A 22,784-nucleotide genomic window follows, 5' to 3' on the forward strand; every position below is an offset into this window, starting at 1 on the left:
TTCTTCTGCCTTGAGCTATTTGTCTTCTTTGGAGAAATGTCTTCACAAGTCCTTTACCCAATTTTAAAATCAAGTTATGTTGTTTCCTATTCACATCTGAGTTTCTTACGCGTTTTATATTTTAAACTCTGTATGGTTTGCAAATATTCTTTCTCATTACATATGTTGATTTTATTTTGTCGATTTTTCCCTTTTGTGGTGGAGAAGTTTTTAAAATTAATTTGACATAATCTTAGATCCTTCTTGTTTATATGGGCTTTTCTTGTCTGTGCTTTTTGTGTCATATCCCCCCCAAAAAAATCATTATTGTCAAGAACCAGGTCCAGGGAATTTTTCCCTACATTTTCTTTTAGGCACTTTATAATTTCAAGACTTATATTCAAGCCTTTAGTACATTTTGGATAGTATGTATGTATGATGTTAAAAAAAAAGGATCCAATAGCTTCCTAAACACTCACTGTCTAACCATATGATCCATCAGTTGAATTTTTTGGTATTTTTCCAAAAGAGTTGAAAACTTATGAAGATATAGAAATTTGCACACACAAGTTTGGAGCAGCTTTGGTCAGGATCTACAAAACTTGCAAGCAGTGAAGATGTCCTTCAGTTGATAAATAGACAGATAAAGATTAGATAGCCTAAAATCTCCAAAGTAGGGATGGGCCAAAGGCCCTTGTTCTAAGTTCGTCTTAATTGAATGTTGGCTGGAGACTCTTCAGTTTCTCATCATGCTGTCCCATTCACAGGACCGCTTATGACATACATTCTCTTGAGCAAATGATGTGTACATGTAAGATATAAAACCCAAGACAGAGTTACTGTCTTAATTGTCGTTTAAAAAAGTTCAGTTTAGTGGCTTGAACCCAAGATCATATGTATGTCAGTCAAGTGCTTTACCATTGAGTTACATCCCCAGTGGGCAACTGTCTTTTCATAACTGAGCATCAGAAGAGACAGGTGATCATATATTCTCATGCCATATGGCACATAAAGAAGCCATGCTAGAACATAGGAGGGTAACATAAGGGAGTGACTACATAAGGATGTAGGCATCAGTGGGAGCCCTCTGATGGGCTGCTTGCCAAGTGATAGATCAAAATAGTGATTGCCTCTGCAAGTCAAGTAATACCTAAAAAGGGGTGCTTGCAAGAACTGTGGTGTGCTGATAGTCTGTATCTACATCTGAGTGGTGAATACATGGATGTGTACACATCAATCATGAGGTAAATAAATTTTGTATATTTTTGAACACACACCACGCTTCAAGAAAAACAAAGAAGCCATTTTAATTTTATCTTTTGCGAACTTCTCACTGGTATTGTCTCATCAGTCTTGCAATACTAAGATATACACACATACACTTCATCTTCTGTTGTTTGTTCTGTCTTCTGTTCTTTGTGTCTTCATATAGTTTGCTTATATTGATAGGCTCTCCCACATTAATGGCATTTTGCTAAGCCAGTTGCAGGTGTCCTCCATAGGGGATGGTGTTTTCATTTCAAAGATCATTCTTCATTTTGTGGGATTCTCAGCACTAGATATTTATTGTGACCAGCTTGGGGTAGAGTTTGGTCAATGAAAGGTCAGAGAGTTAGTGTGGGGATTAGTCTGGTTTGGAGTAGTTGCTTTAGGGCAGAGATTTGCAAGATTTTATTACAAAGGTTCAAGTAGTGAAAATTCTTGGCTTGTGGACCTGTAGTTTGTGTTGTAACTATTCAACTCTGCTCTTGTAAGGGTGAAGGCAGCCATGGATAATATGTAAACAAATTGGCATTTGAACACAACTGTGTTCTGACAGCCCTTTATTTACAAAACAGGAGGCAGATGGGTTGTATTTGTTGGTGGACCATAGTGTATGAAGCCCTATTGTCTAGAGATTGATGCATTTAACTCTTCATTCAGTTGCAAGTGCTTGTGATATTGTGTAACTCTGGCTTATTCTAGCAGCATTATAGGAGCTTCCTCAAATTTGAGATTCTATTTTGTTACTTTATTATAAATTTCAATCTTTTGTAGTCTTTTGATGTCATGTAAAGTTAAATCTATATAACCAATTCAGCATAAGATAAAGTAAATTTAAGAAAAATGTCACATCAAAGAGAAATGTCATTTTCAACTTTCTGCAAATTTCATCTGCAATGTAAAAAATACAATGTATATTTTGTCTTTTATGGACTTAATGCTAATAAACATAAGCCCTGCACTCCTGTTCCATCCATCTGTATTATGCACATGGATCAAGTACAGAATTACCTAGAGAAATGCAAATAAACCAGAGATCTTTGGGTCATAGCAATAGTGCATCTCCTTGCCTCAAGAGAAGGCAAGCAATGATTTTTCACATTCAGTTTGGCTAGATGAGAATTCATTGCAGCTTTTATATCCCTGTGATCATTTGGCACAGATTTTTAGCATTGTAATAACTTTATCCTTGGAGTTGAAAAATATAAGTCCCAAGGGTTAATTATAAGCAGAGTTGTCCTTGGTAGAAAATGTCTTTTATTTCAATTTTGAAAAAGTACAGAATAATGCAATAAAGCTCTGTGGAATGGATACTGGTCAGATGCTTTCTCCTATACCCTTGGGCCAAGTATGACTCTCTTGAAAAACCATCCTGGGGACTGAGATGCTGACTTCCTCACATCTTATCACCACTTCTTAAGGTGCTCCTGTGGAATAAATTTAACCTTTCTCCTCTTAGGTAATGACTGCAAGAACATTGACTTTTACTCAGAAGTTTTGGGAGTCAACATTATCTGACTTTTTTCTTTAATTAACTTTTCTTTTTTAAAAAGGGATCCTTTGATTTTCTTCCCCAACATTTTGATTGTTTTAAGTACTAACTGGAAAATTAGTTTTATCTGTGGCAATAGAAAATGGACAACTGAACAATAGTTAATTTGGAAGCTAGATGGATTTTCATTTGGCTACAAATAGTTACTATTCATGGGTTCATGGTTTCTGGGGAATTTGGCTGAGTTATTAGTCTTGTTCCTTGAAACTACATAGTTGATGCTAACATGTGTGAGACATTATAAAATGTCTCCAATTGGGACTGAGAACAAAGAAAAATGACTAGAAAAGCAGATAAGGAAACTGGGTGATGTTTGGGTCATATAATCAATTCTATATCATTCTATTCTTAGGGCATCTTGAGCATTTTCGGGAGGCCTCATATTGTAAGTGACCCAACACTACCATGTTTAAATTACCACTCCTCATTAGATCACCGTCTCAAGGGTATACCTGTAAGTGGAAAAAGCCTGAATCCACACTGATTTATACGTCATACCTGATAGCTCTCTAGATACTGAGTTGCCCTTGTTTAAGTCTAAGAAAATAAATAGTAAATTTGGAGCATTTCTATTTTACCAAAATTAGCTTTGTAAACACCACTCAGAATACATGTCAGGCATCAGGAAATGGGGACAGAAATGAGCGCTTTATATTCTAAAGAAAAGAGCTCCATAAACACAAACTATTCACATTATTATTGAAATATTTTCTCATTAACCCCTACTTCAGTGACAAAGAATATCCCCCAAAATGGTCATTTTTAATCTCCAACCATTTGAAATGTAGCACATGGTAGCCCCCAAGTAAAACTCTTGATAGTGTACACACTACTTGCAAATAAATATTTCATTAGGAATCTTTCCACTGTTAATCACATAAATATTAAGCATGAAAATAATGCAATGCTCCAAACAAACAAACAAACAAAAAACAATAACTAAAGCAAAAGCAAAAAAAATTGCTAGCCAGATTTCAAAACTGAACAATAATCTAAGTCCCTCTGGGTTTATAGGAAAGGTGTGGCCTAATTTTAGTTCAAAAATGGTGATTTATCTAAAGAACTTAATATTCATAATCTCACATAACTACATATAATATGAGCTACCCATATGGGCAAAATTGCACATTTTCTCTCTTAAGTATAACACATATGAGGGAATTCATATCTTACTTTAGGTCAGCCTATTTATCAAATTTGACTAGCAGATGATAATGTACTAGCTGATATAGTGTAATGAAATAAACGTATTTCTTTAAGTTTACATTTGCATGTCTGAAATTTATATTTATTTGCCAATACAAAAAGAAGTATTAGTTTCTTGGTCTTGATGCTTACTTGCAGCAAATTAGGATGCTAGCATATGTTTCTTGAAAGCAAATGAAATGCATTGATATATAATATTAATAAAACCTTCTTTAAAATAGTCTATCTTTTGATGTAACTAGTGATAGTACATTTTCAGGATTAAAAAAACCATACCTATTAATTTAAATGGAATAATATAATATCAGCAAAAATAGAATAACTATTAAATATTTTCCTTAATTTTAACTATTTTGCATTTAAGGTATTTGGCTCTAAGCCGTTGATCATTGTAATCAATCTCCTCATTTTTTTCTTGGCGGATATAATTCATTCCCAGGCATCCTGCCATGTATAATCCTTTAGGGTTAATAAACAATGTAAGACAAAGAATGAAGTTTACATGGTTCATATAATACCTAAGAAACAAAGAATCGATTGACCTCTCACACTGTTTTGTGCTAGAAAATATACCTCAAGAAGCTTTAAAGAATATTCAGCCATTTATCATTCACCAGTTATTGAGTGCTTTCTACATGTGTGCAATGTGCCAAAACCATCCTGGGCTCAGAAGCTTGCCCATTGCTTAAGGAAATGAAGAACCCACAACTCATCCTTTCCTGTAAGCACAGATGACTTCAAGTCCTATAGGTCTACAACGTTGAATCTGTATAATTCTTGGTGATGAACACTTCCTTCGAAATTGTTATTTACCTAAGTTAGCCTTGGTGCAGTTGATACTTGGGACTGAGCAACTTCTATGCTGTAGCTCCATTGAGGGGCAGAGGTGGAGGGTGAACCTGGAAGCTTGAACATCCCATAACTGAGATTTCCTGACTCTCTATTCTGATTTAACATGTTATTTTTCAGTTGCCTTTTATACTAGCAACAAGTATAGTAGAATTAGGGCCGGGAATTTAGCTCAGCGGTGCCACCACGCGCCTCGCAAGCACAAGGACCAGTTTGATCCCCAGTACAAACAAACAAATCAACTAGTAGAATTACCATGGAATGACTAGAACAATTTGGAGGGACCAGAAATATCCAACTGTGCATTCTTATTAGGACCACCAGATTATCATCCAAAAGTGTTCAGTGTAAAAGGGATACTTCTAAGAATTATATGAGGGCATCATTAAAATACTAGGACCTGGCCGGGGATTTAGCTCAGTGGTTCCACTGCCGGACTTGCAAGCACAAGGTCCCAATACCCCTCCCCCCCCAAAAAAAAACCCAAAATAAAAAACTAGGACCTGGACAAATTCAGCTATATATTGTTATATTATTTGTGTGTGTGTGTGTGTGTGTGTGTGTGTGAGTGAGTGTGGGTGGGGGTCCTGCACACACATGCAGGTATGGTGTATTAAAACTTCACTGCTTTGACTAGAATAGATAGCCCTTCAAAACAATGATGGTAATGATAAGTAATCTGAAATTAAAGTTATATTAATAAACAGTGACATATATATTTTTAATATCTTTGGAGATTAAGAAATACATCACAATATGAGATCATTTTTAACAACTAGTACAGAGTAGTGAATGATAGGACTTTTTTTAGTTGGATAAATAAGTGGATGTAATCATCCTCATCCAGTATGTACTGGGGCATTTGTGGCTAAAGTGAGCATCAAAACCCCTTGACCTCATTTCTGGAAATTAATACTTTCACTGAGTAGTCCAGCCCCCACTGATATGACTCTTACAATTTCTTCCTTTGTCTTAAGCAACACTGCATTGCTCAGTCTGAGTTCTAGTGATTATTACTTCATACTTGAGATCAGAGAAAATGTACTAAACACTTTAATTCTCATGCTTGTCAAGTACATTTTGACATTTACAATGAAAATATGTCCTTTGATACAGCTGTATATTTACCTTACGTTTAGAATAGTTGAAGAGACTAGATTTGTACTGTTCAAACTGGGAAGTCAAATGTTAGGACTCATGTCTTCCTGGGCATGCTTATTCTTAGCCAATCCAAGATCTTTCATGTGTTCATCCAAAGTTAGAGTTTTCCTCTGTATTTGTAATATTATCTTCTTTTTTGTTTGTGCACTGATTGCGAGAAGAGAATTTTTCACTCATAACCTTTAATGGTTTAAAACATTTCGTATCTAGAGATCCCCCAAAGCAACACGGAATCATTAAGTTTTAAAAGAAACATGCGAAACATCCCTCCCACTAATTGTGATATAATTGTATCTAAAAATTATCTTCTTCGGTGTGCTCATCATCAAACTCTCCTATATGTTGCAGCTGGCATGTTTTTAGATTTGTTTTTGTAGGTTTACCTTAAAATATTACACTTAAAAACAATCTTATTTACAGCATTTGAAGAACCAGAACATGAAATATGTTACACTTGATTTGTGCATTGGGTGGAAAAAGTAGATGATAGAATCCCATTACAGGAAAACAAGAAAACTAGATTGTCACTTTATGAGATTTCTTATGGAGGATTTATTCTTTAGCTTGTTATGATTTCATTTTTATAGAAGCAGCTGTACTTGTTATCACACTCTGCCACATCATCAGTCATCTAGCTACTGCAGAGAATTCCCCCAAGCAGCAGAGGACATTCATGAGTTTATATTACTGCCATAAATTTTTGAGCTGTAAGTTTTTATACAAATAATCCCATGTCTCTTGTATACATTGCACCAATTGGTTAATAACATGATCTCTACCAGGGGGATTTCTGGAATGTTTCTATCTTTTAAAACACAGTGTTTCAGAGGACATTTTTACATGTTAAAAATCTTCTAAATGAAGTTGGTCAATCTGAGGACAACTATATGATGAGAAAACATGCTTTCCCTTAATTTCAAGATTGACCTAGTCAGCCATTTCTTTAGCTGAATGATACGAAAGCACATTGTTACAAAAAGCGTAGGGTATGGGTAGTTATATTTGGAACAAAAATATGGGAGCAGCCTCTCAAATGAGAGTGGCTATGTCCATGGCCGTGAAACTCATTCACAGTTTCTCCCTGCTTTACAGAGTTGAATGATCTCCACAGTGAAGGAAAGTCTCACATTTCCATAGTAGCAGCCATTAAGAAGATGCCAGAGGGCCGGGGATTTAGCTCAGCAGTTCGGTGGCCTGCCTTGCAAGCGCAAGTACCTGAGTTCGATCCCCAGTACCAAAAGAAGAAAAAAAAAAGAAGATGCCAGAATTTCTGGCACAATTCACTTGCAAAAATAGTGAAGAGACCATGTAAGTACACAAGTCGATTCACCAGCTAATACCAGATGTACTAGTCTGATCTACTTTTATCTCATTAAAATTAAAAATTCTCTGTGAAAGACAGCGTCACTAGAATTAGAAATGAAGCCAAACACTCTGAGGAAATCTTTGTAAATGACATGTGATAAAGGACTGTTACCCAAGGTAAAGCAAGACCTCTTAAAATTCAACAGTGAATTAATAAAATGACCAGTCAATATTAAAATTTAAAAAGCCCAAAGGGCTTACCAAGGAACTCCCCTTGAAGACATACAGATGGCAAATTACCATATTAAAAGAGGTTATATGTCATTTGAAATAAAAGAAATGCAACTGAAACCAAGAATAAGGTACTTCTATACATCAGTAGAATAAGCCAAATCTGTAACACTGATTAATACCCAACTCAAGTGAAAGTTAGAGCAACAAGAACTCCTGATGGTTGCTCATAGAAGTGAAAATAGTATGGCCACTTTGGAAGACAGCACAAGTTTCTCACAAAACTAAGTACAATCTATCTATACACTGCAAGGATCATGCTCTTTGACATTTACCCAAAGGAAATACAGAAGAAAACTCATGTCTACCTAAAAGGAAACCCTACACACAGATTATTATGGTAGCTGTAGTCACAGTTGCCCATACTTGGAAGTAAATATGCATTTCAATAGGTGCAAAAATGCATAAACTGGTACATCCAGACAATGGCATTTTATTCCATGCTTAAATAAGCAATATCAAGCCATCTACAAAAACAAGAAACTTCAATGCATAGGACTATGTGAGAGAAGCCAATCAGAAAGGGCTTCCCACCCTTACTGGATGACTCGGGAGAAGGCAAAGCTGTTGAGGCAATAAGAAGGTTTGTGGTTGCCTGGAGTAGAGAAGATAAAAGCATAGGAAAGAAATGATAGAGAAAAGAAAAGTTTTAGGGCACTGAAAATACTTATGTAGATAAGATAATAGGATGCATAAGATCATGCCATTATGTGTATCTCCAAACCCATAGCCCGCACAACAGTACGTGTGAAGCCCAAGATAACTACACACTCTGAGCGACTGTGGTGTATTAGTTGGAATGGATGTCTCACTTTGGTGGCAGTAGTGGAGGAGATTGTACATGTGTAAGGGCGTGGGATACATAGGAAGTCTCTACACCTTCCTCTTAGCTTTGCTATGAAAATGGTTGAGACATAGATTAACTCTAAAATTCAAATTCATTCAGAAAGGTTTTCCTTAATTGTAGTAAGAAACACAAAATTGTAGGTCAGATTCATTTGGGTAGTATTTTTATAACAGAAATTAACCAGTTAAATAGCTTGTATTAAGATAAAAGTAAAATTCTATGGCATGAAAATTAAATTCAGAGAAAAAGCCTCAACTGTAGCCAAGTATTGCTACCTAGGTTCACGCTGGACTCCGAGCTGATAGAATTATATATTGTATTTTGTACTTAAGATAAATGTGAGACCACTTTCAAGTTCTAATAGACTTGGCTGCACAGTACTGGGAGTACTGTGAGATCCTATACTTAGTTTAGAAGAAAGTAAGAATCATCAAGGTATAGGCCATGTCTTGTATCATGCCATATTTTGGTTACCAAGCATTTCCCAAACTCAGTGGAGTTTATCACACTTTTTAAAATAACTCTGACCTCCATACAACATTTTCTGGAATATTCTGTGTTTGGTTTTCATTAATAATATAAATCTCAGTGAAGCTAATCAAAGCAAACTTTCTCAGCCAAATTCAGGGGGTAAATGGAAAAGGGCACTGAATAGTAAGACAGGCTGGATTCCAGTTTCAGTCGTTTCCATATAAATTTTTAACTGAATTATTTAATCTTTCTTAGTCTCAAAATATGAGTTGTAAATAGAACTTTTAACATGGGCTATTTCTTTTCATATTTCTTCATATTACATTCCTTGAAATTCTTTAATCACGACATGGATTATTTTAGATATCATAGGTTTTCCTCTGCAGGCAGACTCTTCCTCACCATGGACCAAAGGTGACAATCTGGCTGGTGTTTCCTTTTTTAAAAAAACTGCTGAATAAAATTTACAGAACAATAAGCTAATCATTTTCCCAACTACTGGTGCTACTCAATAATCATTCTGTGAATTATAAGAAAGAAGTAATGAATCTACAATAATGTAAAATTAATGCCTCTCAGCCAATTTTAGATATGTTACTAAATGTGTGTTTTATAGGATAAGAATTTACCCTGAACAGAATAACAATGCCACAGTTCGAAGTATGAAGCCAGAAGAACTGGAAAAGAGCCATTTTGCCATCTAATTCCAAACTGAAGCTTATTGTATAATCACCTCCAGGAAAAGAACAGAGGACTCCCATTCTATCATCAAATAAAATATATTTCTTGATTGCATTTTGTAACATAAAAACCTATAAAATTGTTTAGGAATCTCTAGGCTCAGCACAAACAGGAGGTTAGTTTTCAATGAAATATATAGTTCAGGGAAGCACCTGAGGACTATTACATAAAATATCCTAACGTAAAATAACCAACCTAACTGTGGTATGTGAGGATGTACTAAGTATTACAGAGAAATTAGGGTGCATTATTAATCATGTTGGTTGTGAAAATCACACAGGTCTCTACTGGAAAACACTGTACTTTCAGTGATTTATCATATTTCCCTAATTAATATTTATTATTAGTCTTTAATTTGCATACATATATGAAGTGGGAAAGTGTGTTATCTGTTTTATATGTAAATCCAGGTGATAAGGTTCACAAATCTCCAAACAGAAGCAAGTGGTGATAACCAACTCCAACTCACAAGATTTTAGTGATATCAACATCTACATGGAGAAGGCGGAAAGAAGCCCCCCAGTACGTCACAGCTCTGAGAGCAGGAGATCCACTTGACAGCCAAATACTAGCATTTCTTGATGGGCTGGAATCTGAACAAAAACCTCAATCCCAAATGATGGTAAAATCTTAATGGAATAAAAATTTGCCAAGTTTTGGTCAAGAACTGAAGAAAAAAATAGAGAGAAAAATAGGAGAAAATGAAAAAATTTAAATAACGTGTTTGTAAATGGGGAAGGGAGGAGGGGGTAAAGGGAGGGCAGGGACAAGGGGAAAAAATGAGAATCAAGACCTGTCATGTAAAGATCCAAGATCCACATAATGAATGTAACTGTACTGTATACCTAAAATATACCAATAAACTCAGTTTAAAAATAAATAAAATTATAGTGAAAAAAAGAACTAAATGATAATTTCGTATTCTGGGAAACCAAGGTATAGTTAAAAAGAAAAAAATCATAACAGTGTTTTGTTATTTGGAAAAATGGAACTAAATGCCAACAAAAAGAGTCAGTTGCAGGAATCTGGGTAATACAAAGTGGGTAAAAAGCGTTACTTTTCTTTATAGTCTCTACAGTACTATTAGATTCTTTGAACTACATGTGTTTGTAACTTTGAGAAAAAATTGAAATATCTCTATTAATTTTGGCAATAAAGTAAAAATAATATTTCAATAATCCAAGTGAAAATTGAATATATTTTTGAGAGCAACATTTGACTGCATTTTAATATCAGTGTAGAAATACAGAAAACATTGGGGAAAATTTCTGTTAAGTCAGCTCCATCCAGGGAAAACAGCACACACTGCCTTCATTTTGAGTGATTTTGGCTTTAGCGGTTGTAGTTCATCATTCTTTTCTTTACAAGCATTGATTTGAATTTGTTAAAATTTCTGCCCATGGGATTTTTCTGGGGTGTCATATTCTACTCTCCTATCCCCAGTGTGATGGTATTTGAAAGTAGAACTATTAGAGGAGCTGATCAGGTAAAGAGAGTGGCGCCTTTATAAAAGAGTACCCAGAAAGCCCTCCTGCATCTTCTGCCACGTAAGGACACAAAAGACAAGTGTGAGAGCCAGGAAGCAGCCCTTTTCAGACACTGAATCTGCTATGCCATTATCACCATTATCTTGGACTTCTCAGTCTCCAGAACTGTAAGAAATATATTTCTGTGTATAAGCAACGCTTTTTTCTGCGGTATGTTTAGTATAGCAGCCCAAACAAACTACGACAAAGAAACTGAGAAGTGAGAGTGCTCTTGTACCAAATATCTAAAATTTTGGAAGTGGCTTTGGAATTAAGCAACAGGTAAAGACTTGAAATGTTGAAATGCTTGATAGAAAATATTTTCACTGTATTTGACCACAGGAGGTGATTTTGGTGAGGGCTCAAAAAAGAGAGAGAGAGAGAGAGAAAGAGAGAGAGAGAGAGAGAGAGAGAGAGAGAGAGAGAGAGAAAGAAAGAGAGAAAGAAAAAAAAAGAAAGAAAGAAAGAAAGAAAGAAAGAAAGAAAGAAAGAAAGAAAGAAAAAGAGCTATAAAGAAAGCCTCAATGTTCTTAGAGAATGAATATTGGTAGGAATATGGGCAGTAAAGGTCATTCTGATAAAGTCTCAGATGGAAATGAGAAACATGTTAATTGAAAATGGAAGAGAAGCCATTCTTTCCAAAAAGTGGCAAAGAACTTGAATGAATTGCATTCATGTTCCACTGTTTTGAGGAAGGAAGAATTGGTGAGAGATGAAGTTAGATTTTGCCTTAGAAAGTAAGCAAAGTATTGAAGGGACAGGCTGGTTTTTCACTATAGTTTCTAATAAAATATGATTAAAGACACAATTTAATGATGGAATTCTTAATAAAAAAGGAAGTAGAATTTTAAAGATGTGAATTACTTTTATCCTGGTCAGCTGAAGAGTTTGTCTAGTGTTTTCAGGGAAAAATCAGTGTTCTGTTTGCATCTTTACTTTCTCCTTGGGGATATTGATACCACAAATGCTGACTGCCTTAGCAGATGAGAAATCTATTTTTCCTCTATGCTTTGCAGGATTTCCAGACCTTATGGTTTCTCTTCATTTTAGCAGTCATATTTTGCCTGAGTTTTCAGGCTCTTCCAGACACAAGAATCAGCAAATACTCCAATAGAAGGAAGCAGGAAGTTGGTTTCTCTCAACTTCTTTTGTGATATTGGCCCTTCAAATTGAGCTTCTCCTGCACATTCACACTGGGTGTGAGTATAAGTGGCAAAAGTGGATGAGGGAATGTTATTTGACTACTTAGTAAGGTACTTTCAATGGAGTTTTGTTTGTTGTTTGCCCAAACTAGTAACATCATAGGCAAAAAGAGAGAGCTGAAGTCGATAATTTTAATCTTAAATTGGAAATTTTTTTAGGGTTTGTATCTATCTTATTTGCTGTTTATAATGCTTCCTGGTATTTTTTATTTTAAAACTAATGGAGAGCATCGGGCAGGGAATTTTACTTCAGACTTCTTACATCTTTTATTCAAGTCATTAATTATTACTTAGTTAAAATTACTACTTAATTAGGAGTTTGAACCTTACTTCTGTCAGCTCTCTGCTTAGTAGGTAAGTAACTTTGAACAATTAGTTTTCCTGACTTTAGTTTCCTTATCTGTTATAAAGATATAAAATGATTTAGCTCAGATTATGAAGATTAAATAAAATTATACATTAAAAATGAAAGCATCTTCTGTATTAATAAATGATATGTTCTATATTAATAAATATGTTATTTTATATCATTAATAAATGTTGTGAAAAAATGCTGTGCTCTGTATTAATAAATGAATGTTATTTTAGCCAATAAATATTATTTCCTTAGCCTGGTGAGGTGGTACAGACTGTTTTCTCAACACTTTTGGAAGGCTGAGGCAGGAAATCTCAAGTTTGACCCTAGTGCTTGTAAACTAGTGAGTTATTGAGATTTCACTCCAAAATAAAAAGTAAAAACTGGACTAGGTATGTAGTGTGTGGATCAGTGCTGTGTGTGGATCAGTGCTGGCATATAGTTTAGTGCAAAGGTCCTGGTTCAATGTCCAGTTCTGTAAAAAAGAGAGAGGAAAGAAAAAAAGGCTGGAGATGCCCAGTTTTATACACACAAATATTATTTTCTTTCTTACTATGATCTTGTCCTCAGTTAAGGTGAGAACAATGCATAACCAAATGATAAATAATGATATAATAGAAAAATAAATAACATATGGGAAATTGAGATTTTGCAATAAGTGCTAAGATAAAAATGGAATTCAGTTTAATTAAATCATTTTTCCCATTCATATGCAACTACGAGAATAGAACGAGAGGAAGAGGGGTGAAAAGACAAGGAACAGATGAAAGTGTATATTTTTCTACCATCGCAATACTGTAGGGCCTTGAATATGTACTAACAAAAAATGAAAATTGTAAATCAATTATTCATCATTTTCAAGAAAGACAGTCTATTGCCCAAAGGGCATAAAGTCATCAGGTCTTTCTGACGAGTGATCTCCATCGGGAAAAATGTGTTGTGTGGCGCGATGTTTGTGACACACTCATCTTCCACCACAGCAAACACACTGGGGCCATTTTCTGACCCGACCGTACACCACTACTCCACGAACCAAGAACACATGCGGTGCCAAGATGCAGGGCCAGGCTTTCCTGCCCCCCTTTAACTTAGGAATTATGTTTCTGAAAGGAGTGTATGCAGCCGGGGGTTCAGCTCAGCGGTTCTGCGTCTGCCTCACAACTTCAAGGGCCCGAGTTCAATCCCCAGCACCAAAAAAAAGAGAGAAAGGAAAGAAAAAGTAGTGTATGTGATAACTTTTGAAGTTCTTTTATTTATTGGGTTTGACTCAGTTACATTTTTGCGTCCATAAAGAGGTCCATGTCCTAGGAGAGAATAATGTAAGGGGAAAAATGTTGTTCCCCGGCTCCCAAATTGGTTATCTAAGCTATTTTAATTATTTTTACAGTTCTGTTGTATATTCAGACAAGTCTGATAAAAAAGACAGGAGTTTGAAGTCAAAGACGCAAAACCGTTAACTGCTTTAAAGCTCTTTTATGTTCCACCAAGGAAAAAGTGCTACTTTCCAATAAGGTTCAAGGAAAGCAGGCAAATATTTAAAAATACAAACTGTTCTGTCCTTGACTATGTATATGTCTGCGAAGTGACATTAGGCAACTGCTTTTTATAGATTATAATTTTATTGTCTATCTGGTAGTTTTTGAAAGATTCAGGAAAAATATATGTAGATAAGAACTCAAAGTTGATAAAAGGGCAGATAAAGCTGGGTCCATAAGGATACGAAAAACAGTGCAGAGAAAGGGAAAGGGTTCCCATAGGTTTTAATTTTCAAAACTTCCTGCAAAACTGCCTCAGAGCCAGATTTCCATACTTTGTTTCTTCATTTTTCTTTTTCTTTTTTTACTACCTATTCTCCATCTACATAAAAATGTTTTCAATCACTGCAGATTACCCAATCAAGCAAGATTTATATTTATAACTTCAGGGGTGAACCTGACTGTTTCATGGAGTGGTTTAAACCAAACGTTTTTTTTAGAATTGTCCAGGCTACTTAATTTGAAAAGTAGTTGACAATGACATGTTTTTGTATAAGTTAATGATGTGAGAAATACATACTGTATCCTGGGCTATTTCAACAGGCAGAATGGTTCTCCACCAGCAGAATTTCTCATACATGTCTTTTACTCCTTTTGTGACACATTAATTTAGTTCCACCAAATAATTCAAGTTCAATTATATGCTGGTCAGTCACCTGGACTCTTCAAATAAGAATTTTTAAGAAAAAGTTTCTGTATCACCAGGGATGACTGAGCAAATGGAGAAAACTCATGCCAGTAGAACTAAATTTATTCCTTTACTTATTCTGTGTATAAAATGAAGGGAAAATGGCTTCTGGACAGTGTTCTGAAACAGACATCTTCTCAGAACATCCATGTTCGAGTCTGTCTCTCCTTTATTCTCTCTTCAACCCCTTGCTAAGTCAGTAACTCCAAGATTCTGGCAGAAAAATCAATCCTTGAGAGTCAGTTGCCATGAATATATTTGTGTTTGTCGCAGCCGCTTTTGAATAGATAAGGAAAGGAGAAACAGTTAAAAGAGCAATGGGAAATTATGAAGAGAATGCTAGTAATGTCTGTATTTCTGTGTCTCACTATGTAAAATTCATCACAGAGGAACAGTACTCATGATCATTGTTTAGAGATTGCATAGAATGAAAAGCCCAGGGCTTTGGGAAGTCACAGAACCAGATTCTGACCTGTTCCATTGCTGACCTGGGCTGGTTCACCCCTCCTTAGCCAAATGGGTGTTCTCCCGCTCCCTGGAGGTCACCAAATTGATGCCGAACTTAGTATGGACACCTGATCAGCATAGCGCACTGCAGCCCAGAACTCCTGGACTCAAGCTGTTCTCTCACCTCAGCCTCCTGAGTAGCTGGGACTGCAGGCACGCACCACCATGCCAGGCACAGGACCAGATTCTGATGCCAGTGTGGCTATTCACTATATATCCTTACATCCTGGTGCATGCCATTTTGTAAAATCTATTCATTGGAGGCTATCAGCTCATGCCCAAGATTGCTTCCCATATTACCAACTTTTGTTGACCAGTGAACAAAAGAGCCAGAATCTCATAAATCCCACATATATTCTGATCAATGTCCTGAGTAGGAGATAATGCAAAACTGTGGAAAGAAATAGGAAGGCAGGATACTTCTAAGGCCACATTTCATGGGCAGCAAGAATAGAGAAGGAGGGTACTAAAAGGCAAAAATGAAGTGAGAAAAAAATACGTGAAGGTCGTCAATACAATTGTGGCATTAAAATCTTCAAATGAAAATTATCTTAGATTAACAGTTTATATCTATGCAGATTAGATATTAAAGCAAATCTGTGTGTTTCCCCACATAAATCATTAATTGAAGAAGCAAATTATTTTCTTGGAAGATGTTTTTTGAATGAAGAATCTAGGATTTTAACCCATTTTTTATGTATTGATCACTAAAATACCACCATGAGAGGCATACAGACAAAATGCAGAGTAATAAAGAGCATATTTTACAGTCTGTCACAGACTATATAAGCATTATGCATTTGTACTTTCATTTAATGTTGACAACTACTTAGTAATACCTATTAAAGTTTTTTTAAAAAACAAAACATTTATTTGTACATTTTAGATAAATGCAATGATAACACTCATAGTAGGGAAATTGCACTTTTACATAAAATATCCTGCCTCTTCCTTTTTCCCCTATGAAAGTTTTAAAAATGTAAGCTCAGCAAGGTCAACTAAATAGCCTAACATCAAATAGCTATTTAAGTGCTGGAGGCTGATTTGAAATCCAGGTATTCTTCATTACAATACTCTTTCAGTATGTAATGCAACAGCCTGTATCAGCACACTGGGGGTGTTACTGCTAATGTCTCTTAATTCTAGACACTTTCAATTTAATTGTATTCTACAGCAGGAGACTGAAATGTTGATTATGCTCCAAGTGGAGGCTGTAAAGAGTTAACCCCACAATTGGCTTATTCTGAGAAGTGAGTCTGACCAAGGTCAGAGTAACTTGCTCCCAAATTCTGTTCCCACAACAAAACCTTTCTTCACTAGAAGGACAGTGTTCTAATTACAACCATATATTTTGTCTATTTTGTTCCTAATTCAAAAATGCTTTTTATTTTTCTTCTACAAGCCTCGCCTCCATTAGTTTCCATAGAAACTGCACTATTGTGCATTGTGGCATGTAGTTCTGCCCTCTCATGTAGCTTGCCTTTACAGATGATGGCCAATAAAAATCAGTGGTTAGAATGGACCAGCACCTTTTGCTAAAGTACCATTGGCTGTCCTGGCTTCCCGCTTTCTGTCTCGCATGGTTCTGTCTTTTGCCCCCTCCCCAGCAGATTTGCATTGTATAGTGAGCAGAATACTGGAGCCTACTGCAGAGATTTCTGGTAACCTTTCAAGAGTCCCCACTATTCTACTTTAAGATAAAAAGTAGCCTTTTGTGCTGTTATGGATATTTGTAGAGGACACACATATCAGGGTTAGAGACAGAGGAATTTTTGACAGCATAGCAAGTTACAAAAGCATCAGTAAACATGCTTGAGTTCCTGCATTTGCTTTCTTTTACTTTTACACATTCAGTAGCCTTAAATGGCACTTAGTATCTCATAGGACTGTATAGCAAGGCACGAACAGGCTTGGGTGATAATCTTCTTAAGTCCCCATAGGTCAGGAGATCCCAGGGCCTTCACACTGTATTACACCCTCATCCTCATCCTTTTTCACTTTTTTATTTTGAGATAGGGTCTCATTAAGTCACTAAGTTGTCTCTGCTAGGCTCAAATTTGTGATTCACCTGTCTCAATCTCTCAAATTTCTGGGATTACATGCACATGCCACCTCTCAAGGTGAAATTCTCCATTTCAAAGTGACTAACGGCACACCAAATATTTCTTTTACTCAAAATCTGTCTGAATTTCTCTTCTCTTGCATCTCTCTGACTTCCTTCTGTGCCTCTGTTTCTAAATACTGAAATGAACACATTGGGCTTCTGATAGCCCAGTAAAATCTATTTTAAGGTCAGCTATTTAGTAACCATAATTGACTCACAAATTTCTCTTGTGTAAGGAAACATATTCACAACGAAACATGGCATCTTACCAAAGCATGGCATCTTACCATATTCAGCACTCCAAGGATTAGGGGTATAATCTTTTTGAAGTGATGATTTTGCTTACCACAGTTTTCCTTGCCTGCAGATTGCATGAGGACAATGCCATCCAGATGGATACTCACATGCTGTTGAGAAACTCTAGGCTTGGGGAGTCTACCACTTTTATAACAAGCAGCAAACAAACTTACTCTTTGTCTAGTGAACACTAGATGAAACCTATCGCATCTCTCCAGCTTACCAAGTGCATGAGCACAGCCCTGAGGGATTGCTAGTGTTAAGGATCTGTCAGAGCCTCGCATTCTTGGAGCAGCAAATGAGAATTGCAGGAGACAAGACACCCACAGAATAGTACCTCTCTGAACTGGATCCCAAAGTTCTTGAGCAATCCCAAACGATAATTCAGCCTTCAAACTTTGAATACACTGGTCAGTCTGGACCAAAATAAAAGATCTCTTCCGGTTTGAGCTTTCAGCTACAATGAAAAGTATATTCCCTGAATTCCCTAAAGGGCGTGGGGATGTGTGCGATTAAAGGTAATAGTCAAGTCATATGTAATGCTGGTCAGAGATCTATAATTATCACCCTTTATATAAAAGAGAAAGAAACAAACAATAGTCAAATAAAAATTGTGAAAAAGTTTAGGATAGCAGATTAAAAATGGTATGATGGCCACCCTTGGCATACTATGGCAGGAGTGAAATTTGTATGGACCTGTGAATTTAAACCAATTATTTAATCTCTCTGTCTGGCTATTTTCTTATCTTTTGATGAAAATAATAAAATAATACAGATTTATTTGGAGAATGGAATGAAATAATTCCTATAAAACTAATAGTGCTGCATTTGTTACAAAGTCTGTATCTCACAAATGTTATATTATTTCCCCTTCTGCTCAGCTCAGAATATATCCAAATAGGAAGTAGTCTAGCATGAACTTGCCTTTGATATGTTTGAATACCACAGTTTCCACTGCACCCAAATATCCACTTAATTGAAATAGACACCACTTATTGAACAAATCTTTCTCCTAAAGTCAATATATGTGGTCACTGCATGATCCCAAAATACACTTTTGTCTACCCCCTCAAAATTCTTCCTCTTCTTACTCATAAGTTTAGAGAGCTTCCAAGAGATAAATTTTTGAGTATCATATGCTTAAATGTTCAAAATTCATCTAAAAGTATATAGGATAAAAAAGCCAAACTTTGGAAAATATGAGCCTTTCTCTGGGATAAATATTCACCTGCAGGAGACCTTGAGAAATTATGCTGGTTTCACTGCTCCGGGATATTTTCCCAGAGCACTTAGGTAGGGCCAGAGGCCCTGTGGACCACCTACCCAAGTGTGTTCCTTTCTTTGATATCACAAAGTCTTGAGACCATTTTGTGGTGTTATTGCTTGGCTCTATAATCATTATTGTGGTTACAGTTTTTTAAAGGTTCATTTTTGTGCTTTCCAGCTTGGCCTTAGGTCTACAGTGGAAAATACATTTATAGAAATATGTTGTTTCATGGGTGTGGGTATAGCTTCCATTTTGGGCCTGCCCCCAGACCACCTGGAACACCTTCATGGGTCCCAGTTATCCAAAAGCCACATCATGAAAACCAGCAGGCTGCTTCTTGAGGTTGCTACTGGCAATTCTGTGAAATCCTCAAATGAATAATCAGGAACGGTTTCTTTGTTGTTTCTTTAAGGATAATTTCTTTTCCTTTCGCTATGAATAAAATGCATCTTTTCTACATGTTAGCATCCTACTGATATTTGCAACATGCAGCATAACAAATAAGTTAAAAATTGGCCTTTACTTTCAGGCAGAAGTAAATTATAAAATGACTGTAAGTAACATTCTGAGAAAGCAGCTGCCTGTTTTTCTAACCCGGACACTGGAGTCTGCAAAGTACAGGGCACACCCTTAAAGCCTACTTCAGGTTTATAGAAGGCCTAGTGTGTGGTCAAGACCTGTAGGCTTGAAGTTTAAAGTTCATACCAGGGATGGACTTAATGACACAATTGAAACCCTCCTCTGGCACAGGTCCCCTTCAATGTGGGCATGTCTAAGCCCCACAAAATTTTCCCAATCTTCAAAGATTCTGACTTTTAAATAAATATTAATGCTTCACTTTCTATGCTATGGAAATAGTAAGAAATGGGCTTAGGAATCTCTCCCACAAATTTCATGGTTAGCGAGAACCAACTACCTGACCAGCAGACAGAGAAAGCCAAAGATACACCAAACCACATAGCAAAGGCTCAGTTTGCCAAAACTGTGGCTGAGTCAAAGTGGATTTGGCCCTAAATATATTAATTCCAGATACCCGGAGGTCTGAGAAAAGGCAAAAGTAAGCAAACCAATTGGTGAAAGGATAATTTTTTTCCCTCCACATCCCCTTTTGTAAGGGTTCCTCTCCCACATGTGCCTCTCACTGCCCAACATAGTCAGAAGAAAGGAGAATGTTACAGGTGAAAGAGGGAGGTGAAGGCCTGCTGCTGGGGCCAAAGGAATCATGGGTCTGGCAGTCACAGGACAACCCTTGTCTTTCTTAATGAGAGGCTGATATCCTTCCATTTTCCCTTTAACCAAAGTGATTCTATACACTCTTGATAGTAAGTCATGAGGCATGCATAAAGCAACTCACACGTTTTAGAAAATAATGTAGAACTGTAACTAGAACACAAATCTTTAAGCTAATATCTGTGGTACTTTTGTAGTGTTGTCTTTAATTAAAACAAAAACAACAAAAGATGAAACAAACAAACAAACAAAAATCTGATTTATTTAAGCACAGGCTTATTTCTTTTAGAGAACTGTTACTAGTACAGGAGTGCTCCCTCTAGCCACCAGTTTAAGGAACATATATCCTGCTAACCAGAAAAGCTCCTTAAATGTGCTCTTACATTTATACAGCAGTAAAAGTGCATATCACATATCAGTGATGAGATTTGTGCAGAGATATTAAACTTCTGATTATAGTAGATGGAATTTTTAATCTTGCTTTTTGTTTATGAAGATATTACTGTGTAAGATATAATGAAAGAGAGATTGCCAGTGATGCCAGGATTTATTTTTCAAAGCAACTGACTGGATATGTGTCTTATGATTTAAAGTGAAATGTTTCTTTATTAAAAATTTTGGGGAAAAAAACAAGTTTCAAAAAACACATTTTGAACTCAAATCATATAGAAACTAAGTATAAATCTTGCTGTAGAATATAAAGTGTTTTGTATGAGCCCTTATAAAGAGGCAAAGTTAGAAAATATGTAATGCTTCTATTTTGCTATTTTAGCAACATTGACATTTCATTTCCTCATAAAATTATGCTTCTGTATTTGTGCTTTTCCGTTGTCCACCTTTTTGTGTTAAAATAAAATTGAAACATTTAAATAATACAAGCCTAAACGTTTTCATATTATGCTTCAACTGTCACAAGTAAAAACATTTAAAAGATCTTTTGCCAGGTCACAAGACCTAGCAGAGGAAGCCTCCTCCAAACAAACCTGCAGCTATCTGCTATAGCTGGCACCTTCTTACCTCTGCAGATAGTTTTCTAGGCAGAGAAAACAGGACTAAACCAGGTATATTTGCTGAGATGTAATACCAGATACAATTACTGCTTAAAAGAAGAGAAGTTTTACTTGGCTTACAGTACTGGGGGGTGCAGTCCATAGTCATCAGTTCCAAGGCAGAAGCATCAGGACAGAAGGATACAGCACAGCAAAGACACTTTTTCCATGGAGGCTGTGAAGAAGAGGAGGGGGAATAATGTTAGAGAATAATTTAGAGGCCACATATAGTACTCAAGGCCTCAACTCCATGACCTACCCAGACACACCCAGAAGTATGCGCTACTAGTCTGCTAGGCATATTTTAATTCAATAAAGTTGACATAATTGACAGTCAGAATCCAACCCTTGCCAACTTCACATTCAAAAGTGGCTCCTTAAAACATATTTAATCTTCAAATAAAGACAATAGCAAGTTTATAAACCCACTTCACATAATACAGCTATGCCACATACAAATGGAAATTCATAATCCTTTTCCCCAAATCTCAACAGTTTCAGCATTCCTGAAAAGTCTAAGTCTCTTTGGAGATTCAAAGCAAACTCATAGCAGTGAACCTCTATAAAAAAACAGCTACATCATCTTAAGGTAAACGGCACAGGATAAACCACAGATAGGCAAATAGAAAAGAATAGAACCAGAAAGAGAGTAAAAATGTGCAGGATGTAATATTAAACACCTACATCTGAATCAAGAATTTAGTCTATGGTTGGCTGGTTTCAAGGCAGAAACTTCATGGCCTGAGGGTATGGCAGAGCAGAGATGTTTATTTCATAGCGGCGGGGAAGCAGAGCAGGGGAACAGAATCAGAGAGGAATGGGTAGGGGACCATATTTAGTACTCAAGTCCAAACCTACATGAGCCTTTCAGACATGCCCAGGAGCGTCCTCTAATAATCTTCTAGGCATTTCTCAATGCAATGAAGTTGACATATCAGGATTAGTGGTCATACCAGGAGACTAGAGAGGCATGGCATAAGGAATAAACCTACACTTATGATTGAACATGCTATTCGTAATGATTAAGAAAAGTTTGTGCTACGGATAGAAGTTAAATTTTATAGTTATTAAAATGAGAAAAGTAGTTACCTTGAAATGAATCTATTATAACACTCACAAGCACCTTATAGCAATTATATCTTTGGCACTGAAAAGTGTTTTCTGTTTCTTGTTTGTTTTTTCAAACAAGATTGTTCGGGAGGGTAGATATACACAGTTCAAATGTTTAATTGTTCTGATAAAAAATTCCAGGAGCACATAGCATTTCTCATCTCTTTTGCTAGAAACACCAATGAATTGGCACTTCATCGAGAGCTCTCTTGTGCTTTATCTTTTTTTTTTTTTTTTTTTTTTTTTTTT

The 22,784-nt window shown here is 36.1% G+C and overlaps 1 long non-coding RNA gene across 1 annotated transcript in view; it reads right to left on the reverse strand.

The window, feature by feature from the left end:
• LOC117283373 overlaps positions 1-22,784 on the reverse strand; it is a 132,530-nt gene that overhangs the window by 15,345 nt on the left and 94,401 nt on the right. Inside the window, exon 2 of the long non-coding RNA XR_004514343.1 lies at positions 21,507-21,600. This is a non-coding gene — a long non-coding RNA (uncharacterized LOC117283373). The remainder of the gene's footprint in view (positions 1-21,506; positions 21,601-22,784) is intronic.

The sequence above is a fragment of the Fukomys damarensis genome, unplaced genomic scaffold, assembly GCF_012274545.1.
Source record: "Fukomys damarensis isolate Sample0158 unplaced genomic scaffold, DMR_v1.0_HiC HiC_scaffold_4, whole genome shotgun sequence".
Classification (NCBI taxonomy): domain Eukaryota; kingdom Metazoa; phylum Chordata; class Mammalia; order Rodentia; family Bathyergidae; genus Fukomys; species Fukomys damarensis.